We start from the raw sequence: 25930 nt of genomic DNA on the forward strand, positions 1-25930 counted from the left end.
TGTTTGGTAAAATAACATTTAGCTTTTCATAGACCATGCAGTGTCATCTCATAAATATTGCAAATTAGATTGCTTTAAAATTATGTTCTGAGAAGCTAATCACTCTATTTTCTATGTTTATTAGGTGATAAAGCATAATTGGTATATTTAAAATAATAAACTTTGAGAGAAGGTTGTATCATAGCCCACAGCATATTACAGTCTTGATGCTAATTTTGTCATGTTAATGTCAGTAAGTATATTATCTTCATACGTGTATATGTACAGCTATTTAAGTACTGGCATATGTTAGAAATCGTATTTTGATGCCATTTGAATGACATAAAAATGCAGAATGGGCAAATTTCTGGCAGAAATAAAATATTTTGTAGGATTTTTGTGGATACAGCAGTTTGTATCCACAGAGATAGTGTAGCTGTTGCAAATGCTTGTGTCTTGAATTCCAATTAGACCCCCAAAAGCTGTATGTCTTCTGGTTTTGATGCTCATATATTTGTTTAATTCAGTTATCGAAACCTTCAATTTTACTCACAGGTAATAATATATATTAGCACTAATATATTAGCACTAATATATTAGCAGTGTTCAGGCACTTTTTAAAGAAATAGTGGAGCAAACATATATTATTAGACTGTGATGTTTTTATCCTTCTGGGAAAAGGAAACAACTTTTTTTTTTTTAATTTTATTTTTATTTTTATTTTTATTTTTATTTTTATTTTTTTCCTGATTTAAAGTAGTAAAAAGAAAAAGAGTCATAAAAAGTTTGTAGGCCCAAAATACACCAGCGGCATCAATGAATCAGACAGGAACAAAATAAGCTCACCAGCTGAGAAAAAGATTGTTACTTGTCAGCAACTTCATCTCATATCACACTCACAGCCTTCTCCAAAATTTCTGAAGTCTTTTTATAGTGTTCTTGACAGACCATTATGTTTGGGTTATTCATTATTACTACACGGCTAGTCTTTCACCCATGCTAGGGAATTTGTGTTTGCCATTGATTTCAGTAAGATCAGACGCTAAATGGTCTAACAGTGATTAAGGACCTGGTTCCAATTCCTTAACTTATATCTCAAGGAACTTTCTCACCAGAAAGCCCACTGAGTCAGTAGAATAAATCTGAAAGTCAATGTTAATGATTCAGTAAGTGTTATTTGACTGAATTCAGCTAGCTTACGGATTTTATAATTCCACAAAAACTTTATAATATGACATAAAACTTAAAATTTCATTTTATTTTATTTTCATGTATGCCAGTTTCACACCAAAGATTGAAGACTGAGTAAGGATACCAAACAATTCAGTTACTTGAGAGACAACTCGAAGAGCTAGCTATATTATTGTATGCATAGAATAACAAATAATTTCTGCTTAATATATGAAGTTTGCTATAATTACCATGAAAGCTCCTGACTAGTTCTTTTTTGGGGGTTGTGTGGAGGAGTTAGATCTAAAAATAATTTCTTTCTGATTTTGAGAGAGAGAAATGCCGGCACATACATCATCCATATTCTGTTTCCTTTGATCCTGCAGAGTGTAGCATGTCTAACTTTATACATGCCAAGTTTTCTGTAAAAATTTCTTTTGAATTTAGGTCCCTGGGGAGAAGGAAAACAAAACAAAACAAAACAACAAAACAAAACAAACAAAAAACAGTAGTATAAGTAAATTTAACATACCTTGGTAAGTGCATAACAAATGTGCCAGTACCTTGCAAACCCAAATCTGTGACTCAGTTTAGAAAACTCAAAAATCTTGGTTAGAAGTCATACTAGTCAAGCTGTGGCAGACTTGGTATGTGAGCCTAGGTGTTGTACCATTGTGTTCCTGCCACTTAACAGCTAACTGGAGATGTTACTTAAACCCACTGAAACCTTGAGGCTCTTCATAGGGCTTTTGGCCTAGAACATCTGCCAAAATGGAGTTTTAGGTACGTATATACAGGTTTTAAACACACATTTATTTCCGTAATTAGAAAACTGATTGTCTCTGCATAGAAATGATTTCCACTGTTACTTTTTATGCAAAGATAACTTTATACCTCATTTCATTTTACTGTCATTCCTCTGCCTCTGCGGCTAGGCGGTACCTGTGAATAGTGGCTGATATCTACTTCTTTTGCAAAGATAACTTTATACCTTATCTCATTTTACTGCCATTCCCTCTGCTTCAGTGGCTAGGCTGGTACCTGTGCATACTGGTTGATCTGTCAGAATCAAGCAGGCTTTTAAGAAAATGAGTTTTGACATTTCATTCCATAAGATGATCCCTTGTTTTTCAATTACTGCTTTCTGACTTGAAGGTTTCTTAAGGTAACTTGAAGTTTGTTCCCAGACTGTCAACCAGGTGGCAGCAGTGCCACGTCAGAGCAGCTCCAATACCCTTTCCCTGACATCAAGTGTTAATGCAATTGACCAATCAGTGCTAAGATGATGGGAGGTAATTGGGTAATTGTATTTTACTGATCACAAGCAGAGAAAAGGGGGGGAGGGTGGAGAGGGGGGAGCGAGAGAAAGGGAGCGAGAACGGAAGGGGAGAAGGAGGAGTGTAGCCAGAAAGACTGGCCCCGGGACATTTGCAAATCCTAGGGTGCCACTGAAAGGTGGCGAGTAAGAGAAAGCTAGGGCGACAGAAAAGCGGAGCTACTCCCGGCAGCAACAACAGCAGCTGTCTGGAACTGGATATATACATAGATGCGTACGTACATGCACACACAGGAAGAATTCAAGCTGGGAGGGAGAAAAGATTTCGGCTGTGCAAAGGGCTATGCGTTTCAGGGATGAAACTAAAAACTGAAAGAAGCGGTCGTGCTCCTGGGAATGTATCATCTTGGAAGGGAGGGAGACAGGAAGGAAGGAAGAAAAGGGGGAAGATAACTGGCATGTGGAAGACGATGGGAGTCTAACTCACTGCTGTGCAGAAGGGAAATCCAACTTGTAGATCTGAAATACACCAGGCAGAGATTGCAAATGCGATCGGAGCTGCATTGAAACAGAGAAAGGGAGGAAAAGGGAGGCAGAGGCTGGAGAGCTTTTATCCTTCTCCCTCTCTCTTTCCCTCTCTCCCAAAGAAGAAACAGAAGTTTATTCGTCTTGGTGCTGCTGGATCTTTATAGCTGCTGGACAAAAGATGGAGAGGAAGCTGAAATGAAAAGCAAAGGGAAGCTGGTGCTTGTGAAACTCACAGCTAAGAGGACAAATCACGCCTCCCCAGGCTTCTTTTGTGCCCCATCGGGGGAGTTTTAACATCAGAAAGATTTTGAGAAGTGTGGGGGGCAAAGGGGAGAGTGGGCGTTAAAAACACCCGTCCCGAGTGTTTAAAATATAACAAGGGGATGGATTTATTCTTGACAGCTGGTGGGAACCTTGAATTTTTCTCTACTCCCTCCCTCCGTCATTCCATTTAATGTGAGATTATGCAGAGGAGTTGGAGGGAAGGCAAAAGGATATAACGTGGAGTTTAAAGCAAGGAGAGGGTGCTGATGCTGTGGATTGCTGGCTTCTTGCTGAAATCAAAAATCCAATTGCGCACTGGGTTGTGATTGGAAATCTAATCAGATCTTTGGAGGGGGGGAGAGACACTAAAAGTTTATTATTTTGACATACACAAATAAAAATCTAAATGCATAAGGAGATTCTATTTTAAAGGAGTGTGGGGGGTAGGGGAAAAAGAAGAATGGGAATCCCTGTTCTAATGTGGAGACACACGGATTGGATAACTGATAGTGCAGCAAAGAAGGGGGAAGAAGAAAATTGCCTGGCAAGACCTGGATCTTAACAGTCACAACAAAATTGCATTAAAAGAATACAGATGGAGGGCTGCTTAAAAAGAAATACAGCTCTTTCTGCTCTCCAGAGAAAAAACAACTAGTAAGCAATGGAGAGCAGAGAAGCCAGAGAGGTAGAAAACCTCACGAAAAGGAAAGTAGGCGAAGGATCCACAGTGGAATGAAAAGTTTCATAAAGGAGAAGGACCATTTATCCTCTGCAAGGATTTTTGTGTTGTTTTTTTTTTTCCCCTGTTATTTTTAATCCCCTCTTTGCCGGTGAAGGGAAGCATCAACGTTACCACTACAGCAATTTTAAGCAGAAAAGTTGAACGCAACAGAGAAAATAAAGGACAGAGAAGAGGAAAGCAAAATTGCCGGAGGGGAAGAGTTCAGCAGTGTTGGGTTGGATTGGCACCTGTATGGACTGAAATTGCCAGGAAATTGCAGTTGGATATCTTTTATTTTTTGTTTTTAATTTTGGTTTGGTTGCTGAAATGAAATAGTTTTCTTAACCCCCCTCCCCCACCCTGTTTTTTCGTAACCACTTGGATTTCCAGCTGGATAGTCTTTGAAGATATAGTAAGTACACTTTCCATTTTATTATATTTTGGGAAAGAAAACATGCCCCATTGCTTCTCTTCTTTCTTCCTTATGTGTCTTCCCTTGGTCTGTTCCCCCACCTGAATAAAGAATCTGATTTAATTTTGATAACAGCGAGAGTGGGAGGGGGGTGCATCGGGAAGAGAGAAGAAGAATGAGGATAGAACTGAAATCTCACAGTAGCTCAGATGTTCCTGTTAGTAAAACTCCAGCCTTGGTAGGATGTTGCAGATGCCTGCCTGTGTGGCTTTATGGCGTTGGTAAATGTTCACTAGCAAAGGAATCTTTTGAAAAAGCCCCTGCAGTGAGTGGTGGGTGCTGCCTGATTGCCCAATCTGTAAAATCCAGATGCAACTTACATAGAATTGGATGTACTGGGAAGGTTTATTTACTTATTTTTTTAAAATTTTATTTTTAAATTTTTAAGAGTTTAAAATAGGCTATGATTTCAATGCTGGCATCCAGTCTGACATTGCAGATCAACATGGTGTATTAACAGGAAAATTTTATAATCAAGCAGGGAAATGAAGGATGGCTTTTGGTGGGAGTGGGGTTGTGTAGGGCAAGGGGTGATGGATTTTGAGGAGGCAGCTCTGAGAGAAATGGAATGTTTTACACTCTGAGAACAAATAGTAGCAGGCAGAGAGAGGGCATTCTTCTGTTGAAGGGGAGTTTAGAGAACTGCTGTACTAGCCACTCATGCCCTCCAGATCTCCTAGGAAATTCTTTGTGATGAATCCTCCAGGCTCCCCTAGGACTTTGATGGCAGTGGAAGGAGATTTACTTAGGTTGGCAGGCAATGAGAGGATGCTGTCGTGTTTGGGGCTTTTTGTTATTATGTTGATAATGAAAATAATAAAAAGTGGCTTGTAGATGGTGGGGTTCACAAATTAGTAATGATGTGTAACAGACCAGTAAATGTCTCTCCCTTCCTGGAGAAGTGGGAGTGTGAAATAAAGGCAGGATAATATGATATTTAAAATAGAGGTTCTTGTTTTCATGTGGGGAAGCATGCAACCTCTATCCTCTCATATGGCATGGATGCTTACCTTGTATATAGGGAGTTTTCTTCCTTTTACCCTTCTCTTCTCCCTTGCCTCTATGCTTCTCAACCTTGGCCTGCATATGGAGAGGCTCCAGCTGAAAGTACTAGGCCACAATTGGTGTAGAAAGAGAGGAAAACTCGTAGTTAAATGAACCACTGAACAGATATGGATAATTTTTAGCAGACAAGGTGCAGAGCTAGTCATTTGCCAGTCATTTTACTTTTCTCTAGCTGGAATATTCTGGAGGAGGGGAAAGAAGGCAGGAATGGGGGAGATGTTGGTTGAGCCAGATCTTGATTTTGCCATTTTTTTTCTGGCAATGTTGCCCTCTTCACAAGCTTCCTGTGTGAATCAACACAAACAAGAGGTCCAACTTCCCTGGATAAATACATAAATAAATATTAACTTCCTTTTTCTCTTTTTCTTCCTTTTTTTTTTTTCTTTCTACATTTCATACACATCACCACTGTTACTTCATGTAAATGTCCTGAATCTTTTGGCGTAACGGAAATGAGACCTTCGGCTTCTTAAATGTGTCCCATGTGCTTCTGTTTGGAGGTCATGCCTCTTAAGCCTTTTCTACTTGTAAAGGATTAAGATTTAGGGTCCAGTTCTGCTCCTAAGGAAATCTCTGGGAGGTTTTGTTTGGCCACGCGTATGAATCAGACCCTTTGTGCTGTTGTATGTAGAAAAAGAAGGAAGCAGGCACAGCAAAAATTGTTCCTTCCAGTTCCAATTACTGCCATCCTTCTCACTATAGCTAAATTAGTTTAGTATGAAGTGCTTTAGCCTCATTTATTTCTCTGGACACATGTTTTCTGGTGGGATACTAAATGGGTAGTAAGTTTGTCAGCATCTGAAAGTATGTGCAAAACTCTGTTCTCCATTCCTTCATGTATCATTATAAGTATGTGCCCTATTGTGGACTACACTTACATCAGCAGTTGCAGTAATAGAGCAGCTAAATTTATGTTAAGCTGCTGCTCAGTAATTACTGAAGGAAAAAGAAGCTGGCTAAGGAAAAGGCATCTCCAAGCTTTTCCCTGGATTGCTGTCAAGTGAACACATAAACAGAAAATCTGATAGAGCAACTCTGTTTTTTTGACAATAGAAACCGCCATAGGTGCCTCATTCATTTTGTACAATAACTAGCAGGAGGATTTTCTTGATGTGATAAGGAAGCACTGGGAAAATTTAGCCACCAGTATGGGCTGAAATAGGCAAACCATGTCAACATTAAAAAGCTAGGGATGCGTGTCTGCTTCTAAAGAGGCAACAGTTTCACACTTCAGTGAATCATTCACTTAATACCGTAGCCAAAAGACACATGGAACAACCCAGAGTTTAACTGATTCTGTCTCATAATGGGAATGAGTACAGCATTTCTAAGCATTTGTGTTGGGGCTTATCCAGAGCCCAAAGGGCTGGTCATAAAACACATTGCCAAAAGTGTCAATAGAAACATCCAGCTAAATGAGGAGCATCAAATCTTCTCAAACAGAGGCAAGAACTGGTTGTCTCTGCTACTTCCTTTGCATGTTCCTGAGTACAGGTGTATCATTCAGCAGCTTGTGCTGATCCTGCAGGCTGTCTCCTCTCCAAAAACAAATGCCTTTCAGGCATTGGTCTGTAAAGTTGGTGCTGCACCATTATGTGTATATTTAGGCACCAAATGCTTGTACAGAAGGAAAGAGACAGCTGTTTTAGAGAGCCCTGCTCCATTTGCTGTAGTTGTTCTCCGGAAGGTCAGAGATCATGGATCTCAAACTTTAAGTGTTCTTGGCAACTGCAGGTTAGTACTACAAAGGGGTAGCTGGTCCATGTCTTTTCACAGGTAGGGAATGATTTTCAATTACTGAGAATAGAAACGTGCTCAGTTTGCTGGAGCAGCAATTTTTCTATCACAATAGCTCTCAGCCTGATAGCACTGAGTGAAAAATGAACTTTCAAACTGGGCAAAACCCAAGAAAGAATGATCTAGGCATGAACCAATACAAGCAATTGTGTGGGACTGGAGGAAAGGAAAGGGATTTCCAAGATGTTGCCATGGCTTCCTGCATACAGACTCTAAAATGATTTGTCTGTGACCTTAAAAGCTGGATCCCATTCCACACAAAGATTCTAGCTGTGACAATATGAGACAGGAAGATTTTGCACAGTACTCAGGACAGGCTTTTAGCATATTTGGTGAAAAATTGCAAGACAAAATATCCAAGAATGAAGTGTCAGTGTATTCTCTAAAGGAGTGCACTATGCACAGTAGCAGTGTGCAAGAGCCTCCATCTCAGCTGTGCCGCTATGCCTTCGCTTCAGCTTGGAGAAATCTCTTTCTTTATGATTGCTAGTGAGGGAATGAGGAGAGAGAAATGGGTGTTAGAGTTAGTGCCGCTTGCAGTCTGGGAGGGAAATGACTGAAGAAACGCAATTAGAACCCACTAAATTATTTCTGAAGTAGTCAAGCTGGCTGGACTTTGAGCTACTATTAGCAGGGACCTTCCTTCTGCATCTCCATCTGTTCCCTTGCCAGCTGCCCTATGAAAATCGTAATAAAAAACAAGTCTCCTTCAGTTATAAAGTGCTGCCCCTCCAGGACAACCCAGATAAGGAGGATTTAGTAATATCAGCAGTCATGGGGACCTGGAAGGTAGCCTTGCAGCACTCTCCAGTTCGAGAACGTGGGCAGGGAGCTGATCCTGCCTCCACTTCCCGTAATCGCTCCCTGTAACAGCAGAAGACATGGGGGTTGTACTTGTAACATTTTGGAGTGGTTTGTTTAATGATGCTATATAGAAAATAAAGGTACCTGTTATTCAGCTTTTCTATCACAGTTATTTCTTCTCTTGTGGGATAGAAATAGGGAAGCAAGAGGAGCAATGGGTGTGCTAGTGGTGTGTTTTAATTGCGACGCACAAGCTGGAATACATGGAAATGAATTAAAGCCTAGTTCCTGGTATGGGGCCTGGATATTTTGCTGTCTGTTAGAAGAAAAATGCAAAAATCAGACGCTTGTGCATGCACACAATAAAAGAGAATCAGGATCTACATTTGGTATCCAAGGAAGCGGGAGCAGAATCCTGCAGGGCTTTCTGTTCATTGTTTAAATGTTGCCATAGCAATATCTCAGGGCACAAGTTACATGTTTTCCACTTCTTGAGTTGAGCTTTTCTTCCCGCTCTCCTCTCTTTCCCTCTCTTTCTGTTTCTCTCTCTGGATCTACTCAACAACCAGGGGGATCTCTGCAGAACTTTGCACACGAATAGCAAAAGGACTTTGAGAGCTGTATTATCTGTCCACTTATGTCCGTTCCCTGTCATTTGCTAATATGTTGAAAACCCAATTAGGAGAAAATTGTTGGACGGAAGTGAAGTGTGAGGCTCTTGTTGTTAGGACATTGAGCACATTGCAATATTTTGTGTAGTGGTGATATGTTAATTTGATAGCTGCAGGCAAGTGAAGTGTAGCAGTCGCTGACAATTAGAAACAACAGTGAACTTGCCAGGACTGAATCTATTCCTTGGGCAGATTAAAATGCATTGCAGGTATATACCAGAGCTTCTGTAAATTGAAATACTCGCACCACTCTAAGAACAATTCTATTTTCACAATGCTGAAACAAGATTTACCCTTGCTGCTTGTGAAAGGGAGAGAGGCAGTATCAGACCACAGAATAAAGTCTTCCCTAGTATTTGCTGCAGAGCTTGTACTTGTTATGTCAGGACTGTGGGGGTGCAATGTAACAAGAAAACCAGCAGAATTAAAAAGGGAAGCAAACCAACCCCAAATCAAAGAAGAAGAAGAAGAAAAAAATTCTCCAGCAATGAGGTTTCACATGCAACTACTTAAAGCTTACTTTAGGAGTATTGCAGCAAAATAAATAAATGAATGAGTTTTTGTCTGCAAACCCAGCACCGATTCTGGGTATTTAGATAGGTCATTTGTGTTTGAAGGGATCTTCATTTGCTTTTTTGGTTTTTATTTGGCAGCTGTGGGATCCATACAGTCCCCGTGCATTAAAATAACCCTCAGGAATATGGATGTGGTTTCCCTTCATGTTTGTGTGGACAGTATAATATGAACTGACGTCCTAGAAGCCTAGGAGTTGGTGCTTTTTCTTCACTATACATACAAGAATGATTGTTTTAAGGGCCAGACCAAATTCCAAAAGCCAGTGTTGGTAATTAAAAAAAACCAAAACTATTAATGTAGTTTGTATCTCCAGCATGTTTTATTTCTGCCTACAAATATTTCTTCACTTTCATGTCAATAACCTCTTCACTCATGTGACATATTATGTAGGAAATAAAACCAAGAACATAAAGAGGCTGTTGTTTATCGATGGGGTGAGCATAACATAACTGGTAACATTGCAGGTTTCCTTGCAGTTTTCTTGCAGGTTTTCTTTGCCTTAAGCAAAGGACTGCCTTAAGACCTTAAGTAGGCACCAATTCTTTTAATGTACCTTTAATTTTCCTCAGCATCTTTGAGATGACGAAAAGGGTGGCCAAGTGTGATGGGGATGGAGATAATCACCTCACTTACCATTCATTTTACTTCTGCTCACTCATCAAATTACTGAAGCCCAAAAGATTCCACTGTCTTGACTGGAATTTGACGTAAGGAGTTTAGGATGAAAATTTTGGCATTATTGGGCCTTCATTAACTATAGACCAACATTTTACTTTCCTTTTAATTTCCAAAACCAACTATTAGTGGGAAGGTGGAAAAGGCTGGAATGATAATCTCCCCTTTTTGTGAGGGAATTCTGTCTTGTGGAGAATGAGTTAAAAATAATGTTTTAATTTTTATTTGCTATTTGCATATTTTTCTGTTCTAGGGCAACACTACAACATGTAGAATTTAGTCTGTTTTATAGTAACCCTTCCATGCAAACAGTTTCATACATTTGACATTTCTTTCTCCTCACGTCTGTCCTTATGCAAAGATAAATGCAGTTCTGTTCCAACTAATCTAAATTGGAGCCTTAGTAGTGACTGCAGCAGGACTGATCCTCCTCCGTTTTTTTTTGTTTGCTTTTTCCCCTAAATGAAATATAAAACCTGTTTCAGTTTCATAAGGAAACAATAGGGCAAGGATTTATATTTATAGGCATAAAAAGGTGATCTGAATGCCATTTTGAATTAATATGCCATAAAATCTGTCTAAATTTTACATTGTTCCAGATTTCCCTTGCAGCCCCTGATGACATTCCAGGTGAGAATGTAATAATTGATGGATTAATTAAATAATCTAGTCCCTGTTACTGCCATAGCAAAACTTCCAGTTATATTAAAAAGAAAAAAAAAGAAAAAAAAGAAAAAAACACAGATTTTTTATTTTGCAGAGTGTCATATTTTAGGGCTGAATTCTTAGTCACTTATTACCAGGAGAATTTGGTGTTGGTGTAAACTCTCTTCATTACATATTCACATCAATAACTAAATATTGTGACACACTCTAATAACTATAACAACAACAACAAAAAAAGAAGAGTTCACCTTTCAAAGCTACAGGAGAGGGATGTGCAAGGGTAGAAAAGGGTTAACTTAAGGAACCATAGCTTTTGGTCCCTCAATGCATGCAGGTTTCAAATGAAGTGTGCAAAAATATATTAAATTCCATGAGCTTCTTTGCCAAGGGGCATACATGTTGTGCTACGGGTTTTTTACTTAGCTGTTTGGTTTTACAAGAATTTTCTCTGCCAGTACTGTATTTGTGAGCCCTTATTGGAGAGGCAGGTTCTTCTACAAGTGGTTATATATTATTTTTCCAGAGGCAAGCTTTTATATTTGTTCCATCATTTAAAGGAACGAGGTTCATTTTTATTAGGGTTGTTGATGGCAAATCTACTAAAGGGGAAGGATGATGACCCTGTTAGCCTTTCAGGTTGCTCATATGCAGTGCACAGTCTCTCTTCAATAAGAGTTTTATTGCATTTAACGCCTGTGTGAATTTTGACTGTATATGATGCAGGGAATTAAAACCATAATGGATTTCTCTTTTGGACTGGAAAAAGGTCGAAAAGCCTCACCTTCAGTGACTGTTTGTGTTGATATCCCTCTTTCTGTAATGTACGTTTCGCTGAGTAGTCTGGCCCTGAAAACTGAGAAATATACATTAAGTAAAGGCCTGGAGTTATTTATTAAAGACTGCTGAGTCAAGCCATAGCAGAAGATAACTTAGTCCTTAAGTACCTTTCTATAACTTGTGGAGAAAATAATTGTCTTTTTTTATGGGAAATTTCAGTTTTGGGAGTATGTATGTAAATCTCATAGAGCTGTAGTAAAATGTCATTAAGAGCTGCAGAGAACTATAGATAATAATTTCCTATCACAAAAAGTATTGTGTCTAATTTAAGGCATCACCTATATAATCTTTTATTGTGGCAAAGAAAGATGAAGTTGATGGTTGCCTATACCAAACGAAAGATAAAATGCAGCCAGTAATGCTGCTTCAGAAGGACTTGTCTTCTAAACCTGAGGAAAATATTGGAAAATAGATTGGAGAGAACATTTAAACAGACATCTGTGAATAAAAACTGGATTGTTTCTAGGAATGTATGGTTTTGCCAGAGAAAAACCCAAATCATAAAAGAGTTCATGTTTGACTATGAGTCTGTCTTTGATACAAAGGAAAATGAAGCCAAAAATTAACAATTAAACCAACATCAAAGCAAACTGGTATATAGTAGAGAGAAAAGAAAGAAAAAGGGAAAAAACAAACAGACAACAACCCATATAAATAATAAGTTTTAAAGTGAATATAGCTAATAAGATAATTTACCAAAGAAATCCAAAAAAATCTTGATAGGAGGGAAGTGGTGACGTTGGATGGTAGGCTGAAATATACTTAGAAACGAGGTATTGTTCTTATTGCTGTTCTTAGTGCTGCTTTAATTGCAGACATCTTATGAAGAGTTATTGGCAGTAGTGATGCAGAAATGAGAGAATTATTCAATTAAAATTTCCATCTGGAAAAATCATGATTAAAAATTCTTACCCTGAAAAGAAAAGGCAACTGAAAAGAAATTGGAAATTATTTATTAGAGGTAAATATTTTAAAATCAACAGTCCTGTTATATTTTTTTTTTCTGAAGATTATTCCAGAGTATCTCTCTAGACAATATTCCAATGACATAAGTGCAGAGACCTTGGTAATCATTTAATAGTTTGTCTTGCATAAATTTTAGGCAAAATAACAGAAAATGTAACACAGGATTCAGCTGGTGGAGAATTAAAGCAAGAGAAATGTTTGATGGCAATAGTATGGCCTTATGTTAAAAAAAAAAAATCTATCAAGCAAACAATGTGACTCTTTGATGACACTGCAAGGTTCATAGATAGAAGTTACTGTGAATATACCGTAAAGTTAAGACTTTGGACTGCATAGGATACTTATTAAGTAGCTTGGAAGGACTGGTCAGATATTAGAAATAAGTATTGGTCAGAAATAAGTATCATGGGGAAAAATATTTTAATATATTCTGCAGGGTTTGTAACTCTTACAATACTTGTATCAATGATCTAGACAGATCACTGACAGAAAACTGCACTTAACGTAAGTGTAGGGCCCACAGCTGGCCAAATGGCTTGGATAAGAACAGCTGTTAGGATGGGAATGTGAGGGTAAACCAAGTGAATGAAATACACAAAGCTAACTGAGAGGGCATTTCCCCATACTAATAATGCTAAAGAGAAGAGTTGTTATAAACAAAACTTTAAACAAAGGAATCAGCTTGGAAATATGTGTAAAAGAAGCATGAAACTTCGTAAGGGTGAGTGGCTGGGCAGGTGAGAGAAACAGAACAAGAAACTGGTTTGACGCTGCAAAAAGTAGCCCCCGTGTCATTGTGATCTTGGCTACATCTGGCCTAGGTGCTTCTGCACTGTTTTGTACAGCGAGCCAGCATCCAGCTAGTGGAGTGCTAAACAGAACAGGGTGCCACAAGCAGATAACCACACTTTGCAAATGCTTGGGTGAACCATTAGCGTTTTCTACCCAGTAAGTACATTAGTAGATAGCAGAAAGTGGGACGGGACCACACAGAGCTGGACCACCCATATCTCAAGAGGAGGAATGAGCAAGCAGGGGAGCCTGTGTGCTCTGAAGTGGGGATATGCTTGTAACCCACATGGCCTATGAGAGTATCTGTGTGGTATTATTTGAGGGATTTAACTATATAGCGGTGTTTAAAAGTTTTTTAGGGGTTTATTATCATTTTTAAGCATTTAGTATTGTGGTTTATCTGTTGTTTTGCTGATCATGAACCACCAATGACTGATAGCTAATAACATTATTTAATCAGTAAACAGCTTTGAGAAGTGATATGATATAAATCACATGGATTGAGAAGTTTTTCCTTGTAACAGTAAGTATTAACAGCATGGTAAATAACAGGTATGCAGAGTGATATGGATACAAAATGTAATGTACAAGAAAGACAAATACAAATGAATGAGGGACATTCATCTGTAAAAGAAATTCTGAAAAGTATTTGAGCTCATAAAAGACAAGAAATTCTGCATGAGTTCCCAGAGTGATCCTGTGTTAAAAAAGACTACTTTGTACCATTTGATAAATAAACAGAGAAATAGAATAATGATTTCAGCAGGAAAACATGAATTGTGTGTATATTTCAGTTTGTAAACATTTTCAAAATTATGTTGAAAGAAGAGACACAAAAATGCTTAGTGATAAAGGAAAAGGTTGTAGATGTTTCAAAGTTTTCTAATATAGCAAATATAATAATAAGCAATAGCTGGAAGCTGTGGTCTCAGACATTCAGATTAGAAAATAAGAGATTTTTAATGGTGAATGTAATTCACTATTTCAAAAGCTGCTTGGAGAAGTCCCATTTTCACCATCTCTTGGATTCCATGTACATAAATTGGTTGTCTTTGTGGAAAAGTGTTGTAATGAAGTATGTATTACTGAGTTTGCTGTGCTGTGGTATTTAGGAAGGCAGACTAGCTGTTTCTGAGGTCCCTGTACCTATGCCTATGATTTTGCACATAGAAGGAATGCAGCCTGGGCATTCATAAACAGGCTTCCAATCCTGTCATCAACAAGCATGTATACCTTGCAGTAGGTACAGAAGATCCCAAAGGATTTCACTACTCAAGCCATTATTCACCCTCTGCTGAGATTGCTAGCAGAAGGCCCAAGAAGTTTTTGGGTGAACCGTTTCTTTATGGCAGTAGTCTGACTTAACCTCGGTACTTCACAATTTTATCAGGTTAGTTGGAGAAAAAAATGCCTTTTGAAATTTAATTTGTTAGATCTGAAATGTTTTTTTAGAGACTCGTTTTGAAGACTGTGCTGAAGGTGAACAAATACTCACCATGTGTATTTACCATTTTATTCAATAGCCCATCCACTAGGTTATTGTTGTAATCAAACTTCTACCTCCTTCATATTTCCCTTGGTGAATTGAAGAACAGTGGAGAGATTTGCAGGCTTTGGTTGTTACATCTCTGAAACACTGGCTCTTCATTGGGCCTCATTCAACCTGGGCCTCCAGCCTGAAGAAGTCCATTTGTTTAAGGTCACACAGGAGCTCAACACCTAAATCAAAGACAGCCACAATGTCTATTGCTCAGAGCTGCTCTCTAGTTCAGGCTTCTGGATATCAATCCAGGTAGGAACATCTGAGACAGTTGGTCTTAATGCAAGGCTCATTTCCCTTTCAGGAAGAAGCTGAACCCTTTTTTCCAAGTTTGAGATGGACTAAATATAGAGGTGTCAACATTGTTTTATCTTTCTCCCCATTTCTCTCTGCTTATAGGCCAGTAAACATTATTCTGTTAGTATTTTTATCTTGCTGTGAATGGCACTGAAGCATTTTAGTCTAGAAATATATTTTTGTCTTCATAAAATAACTCATTTTTTGGACTTTTTTTTCTTGTTTGCTTCTTTTGTCAATGTGTGTACCTGCATTGATAGAACAACTGAGAAGAGGAAAGAATGAAGTCAGCTTGACCCTGCATCTACCAGTGTATTAGCTTTTGGTGATATAGGTTACAATTGTATGCAGTCTCAGTGAGCTGTTTTCTCATATTTGTAACTATTCTTCCCTTGATTTCAAGTTTAAGATTTGTTCGAAACTCTTCTGAAAAAATTGCTGATGGAAATCTAAAACACAGATACATATTTCATACTTTCAGGTGAGATCAGTGGTCACATTCTCTGCTTACTTTTGAGTTTCATAGTATCTTTCATAATACAAGCCAATTTGTGTGTGTGTGTAAACTGTTTCCAGCATTCAAGAGCCCTCCTGAAGTAGTACACAATTTGATTGTTACAACTGAATATAGTTATTTTGAGAGGTCAGGGGCTGTGAGAAAGTATTCTCTCAGGCAGCAAAGGGCATTCCTTTGGAGGTAAATATATTCAATTGCTCTCAACTATAAATTGTCAAAAGATTCTGTGTCCTGAGATATCAAATCCTTATTTCTTTCTCTCTTTTTTTATATTTTTTATTTTTATTTTTTATTTTTCTGAAACAACAACAACAAAAATCAACAAATTTGCAAGTCTTAGGAGATTTTGATCTAGTTAACGTTTCCAGAATACATACTCTGTCTGTGATACTTCAGCAGTACCGATGTACAAAGAAGCATATTTTGGAGTGGCAGGTTGAAACAATCATATTTTATTTTTCATCTTTGACCTTCCTTCCCTTACTTACTGCCCTACACCCATTCTGTGTATATCAACTGCAGCTATTGAAAATGTAAAACAGTGCTATATTCTTTGTTACTCAACTGAATTGTCTCCCAGTTAATGTTTGGGCTGTCACTGCATGAGATAACAGGACATTCTAGTGATGTGGCTTCATGAGATGCTGTACAGCTTACTGTGTCAGCTTATCCAAAGAAAAACTAACACTTAATAGGCCTGATTCTCCTTGTGGCTTGTATTGTCATTTATCACTGAGTGATTGTGGTATTCAGACAGTACAAAACTGAAAGTGTAGTGTTTTCTGCTCTCCTAATGTAGATGGAAATAACTGTGTACAAGATAGTGGGAACTTTAATGCTTTGTTGAGGAAGTCCCCACTTTTCAGTACTACAGGGACCACAGAAAGCCCGCTGACCTTTCAAGTATTCCTAATTTTATGAGGTTCAAAATGAAGTTAGCAATGTGGTTGTAGTTCCAACATTGCTATTCTATTTCGTATTATGCTTCTTTTGGCACTCTTTATTCTACCCTGGCTTTGGATGGATAATCTTACTTTTTCAGGGACTATGAAAATTAATTAAATGATCTCATATGCTTGCTTATGGTAGAAAACTGTGGCATGATTTTATAACATACTAACATGCAGTGAAGTTGCACTGAGTCCTGGTATAGCTGCTGTGTGTTAGATTAGATTACATAAAGGCACTGTTAATAAGTATGTCTGCCTGGGTAGTCAGTGTAGTAATCAGCATTTTGAAAATTCATACCTTAATCCTCACTCATTTTTCTAAGTGTCCCAAATAGTGTGGTCATGGATTTTCAAGAAAAGTTACATGTCCTTTACTGCTCCCACAAAAGCCAGTAACTTCCCCCTACTGTTGAAATCCTACAAAATTGATTGTCTAGGATAATGTTCTTATAATGTTTTAATTTGTACTCTCAGCTCCTCAAAGATTTTATAATTTCATGAGGCATCATTTTCCTACTTATCCTTCATTTTCTCACACGCTTTATGCAATGTTCATCCCTTAGATTTAAATCGAATAAAAAATTAATTAAATATAGCTGAAATTTTGCATCATTGTTCCATTAATATATTACAGTAAGTGTCTGCTTTGGTGCTGGAAAAACAAGGCTTAAGTCTAGCACACATTGTCTTGCATGTTCTCTTCTCTTCTTTCTCTCCCATTCCCTCCATAAATTCCCTTGTCAGAGTTTCTTTCCAAACCATTCACCTACCATGGAACCAGCCAAATGATGGCAGGGGCCAATATGTATTCAGTTTGCATACTGGGAAAACTAACTTTCGGCTGCTCCTTATTCCCTGACTAGAGTTCCTTATGGATATTGTGTGTCAATAACCCATCCCTCCCCAATGGCAGCAGAGTTCAGAGGCCGTTTTTCTCCTGCAAAACTTCAAAAGGAATGGTTCATGCCAGAGGTCTGTTGAAGATAAGGGCTATCTTGAGTGATCACAGCAATTAGGAGAGGTGTCTGAGGACTGGGGAAAAGCCAGCAGTTGCCTGTTTCTGAGCATTTCTATAGCTCTTTTTAATAACGGGTTAAAAACTTGGAAGATATAGTGCTGTTCTTGCTTGCTCTTCTATGCAGAGAGACCTGTGGATCAGAAAAAAAGTTGTCTCTCTAAAAATAAGGGAATTCCATATTGAGGAAAAAATGTATTAGTGAAGCTGTCAGATTTCACTAGTTTGACTTGAACTACTTTTGCTACTAAAATTCCATATTCATTTGTCTGTATGCATGGGTGTGTTTAAGATCGTAGATTGTCCTTGAAGGTTTTGGAGTATATTTGGATTTATGACATATTAAACAAGATGATTCTTTGCACAGGTGGTTGCATTATAGAAAAATAGCTGGGAAATAGTATTTTTTTTGACATATTTAGCAAAGCACCTGCTTCCTTAAGTCTCTCTGTGTAGGAAGGGGATAGAAATCTCCACACATCAGTCATGTAGATCTCAGAAGAATTATAACATATGGCAGTTAGGTTTTTTAAAAAAAAAAAAAAATCTAATTTGAGAAAGGTTTAAAGATTTTTTTTTCAAAACAAATAATGAAAAAAATTCCACATGCTCCAAAAGCAAGAAAAATGATCTAATCTTATATCTTTCTCCCTCTCCATTTCAAATGATTCATTTTAAAGGGTAAACAGTATTAAGAGAGGCATTTAAATATAGTAGAATGGACAGTTTTGGGTACTGTGATGGTCACCTCTAGAGATTTCTTGATGCTGGTCTGTGTGCCTACGTCTGACCTACTGCATGAAACAAATTACACAAACTCTATGTACTCCATTGTACCTCTCTGTAACTTCAGAGAAATTACTTTTGCATATTGAAGGAAAGATCCTTCCAAATTTAGGCAGCTAAAACTGTTTTTAATATTTCAGACATCAAAACCAGTTTAATATGATTTAAGAAGTGGGAATAGGATTTAAGAGGAGTTTTTGTGAGATTAGTTCACAGTTGCATGAAAGGACCTTGAATAAAAGGCATTTTGTAAGCCCAATTTTAGTGCAATCAGTATTGCCATACATAACACACATTTCAATGCAGAGTAGGAGAGGAAAACAAAGAAACATGTACATCTCATCCTTAAATATTCCATTAGTGAAATAATTCTAGACACGTATGTCAAAAACTTTCCTTATGCTTCTTTTTTTAAGAAAGGATTTTCCTGATCTGCCAGCAATTTCCTGATACTGCTAACTATTTTATATTCAGACTCTTAGTGATTTTTTTCCTCCTCACTTATTTCGCCTCAGGCATAAATTGAATTGAACAAACAAACAAGAAATTATTCCCTTCTGAATGAATGTTGAGCAGGATTGCAAGCCTGTCAAATCTTACTCTTAAGAGTAAGTACTTTCAAACTTAAGCATATTCAAATTTGACATTCTAGCTCTAAGTGAATAAGAGAGATTCAGTAAAACCTGTTCAGGCTTTCTACACATTTTACACTGAAATTGTTACTTATTTATTTTTAAGTTATACAATGGAATGGCTGAAGAGCACAGTGCACAAACTCTCTTTTCCCTGGACACTGTTGATGTTGCAATAGTTCACAAGGTTGAAAAGTAAAAAGTTATTTTTGTCATAATTCACAACTTTTGGGGCTCCTGTTTGCATTAAACGTCAACTTATTTTGCATTTAGTAGATGAACCACGTCCCACTGCTGGATGAAAGGTGCAGTGCTCCATATATAGATTTAATTTTTTTCCTGAACCCAGGGAACTGATTTCTTTACTTTGTTTTAGGGGAAGATTAGGAGCAATTCAGTGTTGAAGATCTAGACAACTAATTACTGAGTATAATATTTATCTGCATGTGATTGAAATAATTTTGGCTGTCTTAAATGCTGGGACCTGATGCAGCTAACCTTAAATTTTGTGGGAGGTATTCAGCCATGACGATGATGCATGCTTTGCTTCTCTTATGTTGAGTTTGCTTACCTAGTCATTGCTAACATGGAAAAGGCATTAAGTCAGCAACTGGCATTACAGATTCTTTTTGAAGGGTGGTACATTCTCTAAAATCTAATAATCTCCTTTCAGCCTACCCTTCTTATGCAGACACTCATACCCTCCTTCCAATGCAAATGAGCAGAGAACCTCAGAGAATACTTGGACTTTCAGATGTGAGTCAGAGGTCAATAGATTCAGAGCCTCAGGCAGCAAGTGAAATTCACAGCTAAGGACAATTTATTGTGACCACCCTGATCTAGGAACCTTCCAGCACAACCAAGGGGCTTGGTGATGTCTTGATTTCTCACATTGCCAGTTTCCATGAGTTTGCATAGGAAGGCATGTCTCCTACTGAATTAAAAATATTCTTATGAATAAAAACTGCATATTTGAGAAAAGGCTTTGGTCAAATATAGGATTCTCATTACAGGTTCCCATGTTACTGTTCCTAGATATTAATTACTGCTTATGAAATGAAAATTCGGTAAAACAAAATTTAGTCAGATGTTTGGTAGGGTGAAAAGGGGAAAAAAGTAATGATAGGTTCCTTCCTTCTTATTCTTTCTTATTTTATTTCCTTTCTTTCTTTTTTCTTTGTTATTCTTTTATTTTTATTTTTATTTTTCCTTGGGTTCTCTGTGGAGGTAACAACACAATTAAGAAACCTAAATCTATCGATTTAGCAAGCACTAGCATGCTTGCTTTTGCTTGGCACATCAAGTATCTTTTAACAATTGTGTTTAACGCAGAATCTGTCTTTTTGGTTTGAAATGCCATTTGAATAACTTTGGCAAATTGTTAATAGTTTATTGATTCTATAACTGTTCAGTTTATTATTTCATGTGTTTTTTTTTTTTTTTGTTTTGTTTTGTTTCATTTTTGGTTGATTGGTTGGTTTGGTTTTGAGTGTTTTTTTTTTTGCTTAACATTATTTCATCAGGTTTTAAAAGCCCTGAATAAAGTTTACATTAATTCAGAGGCCCTTGGTGAAGTTTTGTGCATTGTTTAAATTCCATGTTGCTGGAATGTTAAGGATAGAAGGCACCTCAACAGTTAATGAACCAAATAAAGGAGAAATTGTCCACACATTCAAAATTCATTTCTCACATTGGAGGCAGAAGATAGTTATGGTGAATTTTGCAACAGGCTTCTCCCACGGGGTCATATTTTATTAAACTGAGTAAATTGGATGAGTCAGAGACATAGCTGTCTAGGAATTTAAACAAAATAATTGACACGCTATCTGCTAAACATACTGTATTTTTCTTTATTTTTGTGGTGGGTGGTAGGTTAAGAGATGTCTGCATAAACTCCAGTTGATGAAGAGAACAAGATGGTGCATTTTTGTATTTTGCTTTTTTCTGCATTCTGCAAAGTAGATCTGCTTCAGATATGACTGTCCTACATCCTGTAGTCCCTTCCAAAGGGTAAAGGATGAAGAGTTGTTTTTGGATGAAGAGTGGAGAAAATCCTAAAATCGTCTAATTTCCAAAGGAAACAGATCTCTTACAGTGCTTACTGATTTTTCAAATCCATCTTATTACTTCTCTAATAGCAGCATTGTTCCACTTTTAATAGTATGTGTTCAACAGTGGACTGAAGGTAGAAAGCTAAAGGACTTCTTTGAATATTACCATGGCAGATTTCCCTCCAGCCCCTGAGTCCATAGATGAAAATAATTGTGCTGCAATGCCAAGAAATTAAATCCTACCACAACTCCAGAATGCTATGAAAACATACCATTGCATAACTGTGATTCCACTGAATGGACTCATTATGACTAAAATTGTCTAACGTTCTATTGCCTTTTTGTTCATATCTGGCAGGATTCAGGCTATCTCATCATGGTACACAATAGGTTTTTCTAAATATGGGTGAAAACTAGAACGTTCTTTGGAACAAGTATTGCCTAAATACAACAGAAGTGAATGGAGAATGCTGGCTTTAATTAGTGATACATTCTTGCATTGGAAAACGATCAGCAGATCAGTTGTCTTTAGATGGAAGGAAGCTCCTGTTACCAGATGGAAAATAAATTGAACATTTCTCATCTCTCAAAAAGATAGTGCCAAAGTAGAAATCTATACATGTTTAAAAAATCCTAACAAATCCTGCAATATTTTGGAAGAACTGAGTTTTTTTTGTGTGTTTTTTTATTTTAACTTTCTTTTTAAAATCATTGCACTTTGTGTCATGATAGCAATAAACTTGCCCAGTGTAACTTGCTTTTTGTAGTTATTTTCGTATTTCTTAAATATGAATGAGATGTGAGTAAATATGAGACAGTTGTGCACTAAAAGTTCAATTCTCTTCAAAGAACAAGGATATACGGTATTAATGCTTTGGAACGAGGAATCCTCAGTTTCAATTTTATGGTCTTTTCATTTCTTTTGTCTCCAGTATTTTTGAAGGCATGGGAATTAGCTACCATCACTATCTGGGTATAAGCTAAAGCCCTCAAACTTGAGTTCTTTGAGTAAGGTAAAAGTAAATCTATATCCAGATATGTTTACATGCAGTTTGCCTTTTCCAAAGAATCCCAATGGCTGCAGTTCTTATGGACTTCAGCTCCTGGAACTTTACAAAATGTTGAGTCCTAGCATAATGTAAATCATGTATTTCATCAGAGCTGTCTTTCAAATAAAAAAGAATTAGTGTAGTTTGGTTTTACGTTCGCCTTTTCAAAAGATTATGTTGTTAGATTATATGTCAGTGTGCTTGAATAGAGTAGAAAATGAATGATCATTTTGTAGTCCTACAGTACAGGCTATGCAAACATTTATTAAATAAAACTGATAAATGTATTTTAGTTTAACTGTGCACTTGCATTTACTGCTAGATCCAATCTATATATACACAACACATCTATCCTGTCAAAGTCCATTCCTATTGTGTAAGAATATATTAAAGTGGCATGCACAGCATTGCCATGGTCTGCTTTGTCTTTATTCCTTACCTGGTTCTTTTATAAAATCTACTTGAATTTTCCAAAGATCAAGGTATTGCAGAGAACATAGTAACTAATTTACTGTGTTAGTATCTTTCTGTTTTACACTAAGTAAAATATAACAAAGTTTAATATCGAATGTACAGGCAAGAAACAGCTGGGTTTCATTTGTGGTGTCCCAGAGCTGCCTGAAAAAGTTGAATCAAAGGTCATTGAGTAATCTTTCTCATTTTTCATATGTATACATGAGATCCTATGTAAGTCCTAATAGAGCCCCCTGATACAGTAAATCAACTAATTCCTCCTTTTCTTCTTTACTCCTTCCTTCTCCAAAGGCTTCTCCAAATACAGTGTTTTTTCTCAAGAGAAGTTGTCTTTTTGTGTGTGATTATTTTTTTTTTTCCCATAGCTTCTACTACTATTATGAGTGATTGTACAGATAAATTGGACTGCAGGAGTTCTGGAGTAATCAAGATGCAGTAACCCAGAGATACCAATGCTAAATGGTGCCCTTTTCCTTAAAGGCATACATTTCATGCTTGCTTTTGTGTAAGGCAGTGTAAGCACAAGAAAATTTAGTACTGGATTTCCGTGTATTTTCAGAATTATGAATCATTATTACTTGGCTAGAAATGTACTGATAATTAATAACAAACAAAAAAGCACTTAAAATAATGGTAACTTAAATATATTTATAAAAGTAAAAAGCGTATTAAAAAGTCTGATTAGTTCATGACCATAAAACTCATACCCACATGAATAACCCAACTTAAAAATTCAAATTATTTTATTGTGCATGACTTGGCAATACAGATGGGAGTAAATTAAAAGCTAGACTGAACAGTTGTTCAGCTCTTTCAGTATGGGAAGGGATATCCAAAAAGAATCCCAAGAAGGGAATTGTGATTTAGTTACAGTTCCAACTCAGATGCCGCCTTGATCCATAAGAAAAACAATTTATTGCAATCTGTTCATTTTAGTACCTTCTTTGCATAAGCCTTTTTCAGCTTACTTCTTCGTTAGGAAGAAGTGTTAAGAGTCTGTCTTCTGCTCATTTTTTTTTTTTCTAATTACCTTTACTGAAAAGGAAATATCTAGAGACTCCATGATTTGTATAGGAACTGCAGTAGTCAGAATGCTTTACTGGATCGAGACTAGATCTCTCTACCATGCAGAGTTGAGCCATAGAGGAGAAATGCAAGTTGCTATAATAAGCCAAGTGCAAAATTGGATTACAAAGTCATTAGAGGCTGTAGTTGTTCAGCACCTTTTAGGCCCTTGGGAAAGATTATTAAACAAATGAAAATGGTTTTAGAACTAAGCATTCAGTTCTTTTCAAGTAGGAGTTATTATTTTTTAATGTCTAATTATTGTGCATAATATTGGATTATATCAAATACAAAATTTAGTTCATTACACCTATAAAAGCAGATCAATGCCAATGTAAAAGCCTTAAAACATACTTTTTTTTTCCTTTGTCTGTTTCTGTAAATTGGATGTTTAGATAACCAAAAGCTTATATTCCTCCTTTTTTTTTTTTTTTCCAAATATTTCTGGTATGTTCTTTTAAAAATAGAATGCCTAAGATCATAAGACAATCTTTAAACTATCTAAACTCATTATATTTCTGCATACTATGTTTTAAATTAATAATTAATCTGTGATTTTTAAAAATTACGTATTTTCTTTATGTACCTTAACAGAAGCACATCATTTCTCTTTTTTGCGTATGTGTGGTGAAAATAAATACATTTCATAGTTTGGTTTGACTGACTCTTCTAGCTATAAGCGTGCCATCAGTTGGAATCTTTGTTGCTACTCTTCAGCTCCTGGCAGGAGTTAAGTGCCTAGGCCCAGCACATGGCAGCAGAAGAATCCAGGGGCTGGTGCTCTGTTGTAGTTCTTTTTTGATTCCTTATGTCTATTAAAGAAAGGCAAGTTTTCGATTGTGACTCCAGTTTTACCACTCATACATTTTCCTTGGAGGATTGGCTATCGACTGCCAAACATGCTGAGAATCACCTGGTCAAATAAAAGAGTACCAAGCTGGAACCTATTGTAAAACAGCTTTTTTGAAGTGTTCTCAGTGTTCTGTAAAGAGTAAAAAAGAACCTTTTTCCTAGAATCATATAAGGCATTTTCAGAAACATTCCTTCCTGATCCATACATAATTGATATAACAAATAATGTGTATTATGTTCCCTATAATTACCCTAACATGAGCCTGGGCAGAGGGAATCTTTTCTTACTTAACTGTCCCTGACAAATGACTTTGAGATGTTATTCTCAATCATTTGTTTTTCTGAGGCAATCAGTTACTTAACTCACAATACATATCCTGAGAGGTGGTAAGGGTTATGTGAATTACTGGGACAAGACAACTGCAAAATTCAGCTCAGCTACAGTGGACTGACTTATCCGTTCTCTTAATCTTCAAGTAAAATATGATTTCTCTCTCCTACAACAGTTCTTTCTCAGTGTCTTTCCACAAAATTCTGTCTTGTAGACACATCAGCTTTTGTTGTTATATTAGGCATGGAAAGCATCAGAAAAGATAACTGGTGTCTTTAAAGATTGATACATTTTCTTCAAGCTTTTGACTTGCAGTTTTTCAGAAGCACACTGGGGCTACACTGTAAAACAAACAAACAAACAGCAGTACAGGTTATCACACAGTAGAATGGATCATCCAGCCTAGTAAGTGAAAATATATTGTTGAAATAATAGGTGAAAGCTTCTGCTTTGGTTGCAATGCCATTAGCAGCTGCATGCTGCAACAGGACCAATTTTTTTATTTATTTTTTGACTGTTTCTTACTCTTGCTTTCTTCCCAAAGGGAAAAAAAAAAAAAAAAGATGAGAGCTGAATGAAATATACAGTAATTGCATGTCAAATTCTCTTACTAGTTTAAATTTCTAAAGAACTATTCTATGATTGTAAGAAAGAGATACTAATACAGGCCTTTTTCTTTTATGACTTGACTTCTAATTTCTAAGGTTGCTTTCATTGTATTCCAAGGAAAGAAACCTAAACTCTAAAATCTCCTTGGAATTCAAACGAAATCAGTGTTTGATGAGGACCACCAATACTTTATTAGTATTCTGTGAAGCTTTTTTGTTGTTGTTGTTCCCAAACTTAGTTCACTACTTACATCTTTTCAGGGATATTCAGATAGGTTCCATTCCAAGTACTTTTCCTAAGTTCTTCTCTCCTGAATCTCTGCTCCATTTAGGTTCATACAATACAATGTGTAAGTCAGGAATTTGTTTCATTACACATTATTCATTTTTTTCTTAGTTTTGTAAACCCTTTCTATCACAGCTTCTCTCCTGCATGAACACTATGCAGCTCACTTCCAGATCTGCAAAGCCCCTGCTGTTCCATTCTCAAGTGTATCTTGAGTG

The 25930-nt window shown here is 36.9% G+C and overlaps 1 protein-coding gene across 18 annotated transcripts in view; it reads left to right on the top strand.

The window, feature by feature from the left end:
• The window catches only part of LRRC4C (leucine rich repeat containing 4C), a 515374-nt gene that overhangs the window by 421320 nt on the left and 68124 nt on the right, over positions 1–25930 (top strand). For 2 of the 18 annotated variants that reach the window (XM_080594591.1, XM_080594593.1), the window contains exon 1: positions 2493–4350. The exons of the other annotated variants lie outside the window; for them this stretch is intronic. The gene's annotated coding sequence lies outside the window, so the exon portion shown is untranslated. Of the gene's footprint in view, positions 1–2492; positions 4351–25930 lie in introns of those variants that run through there. 18 annotated transcript variants of the gene reach the window in all.

Source organism: Anser brachyrhynchus (assembly GCF_964034855.1).
Source record: "Anser brachyrhynchus genome assembly, chromosome: 5".
Classification (NCBI taxonomy): Eukaryota; Metazoa; Chordata; class Aves; order Anseriformes; family Anatidae; genus Anser; species Anser brachyrhynchus.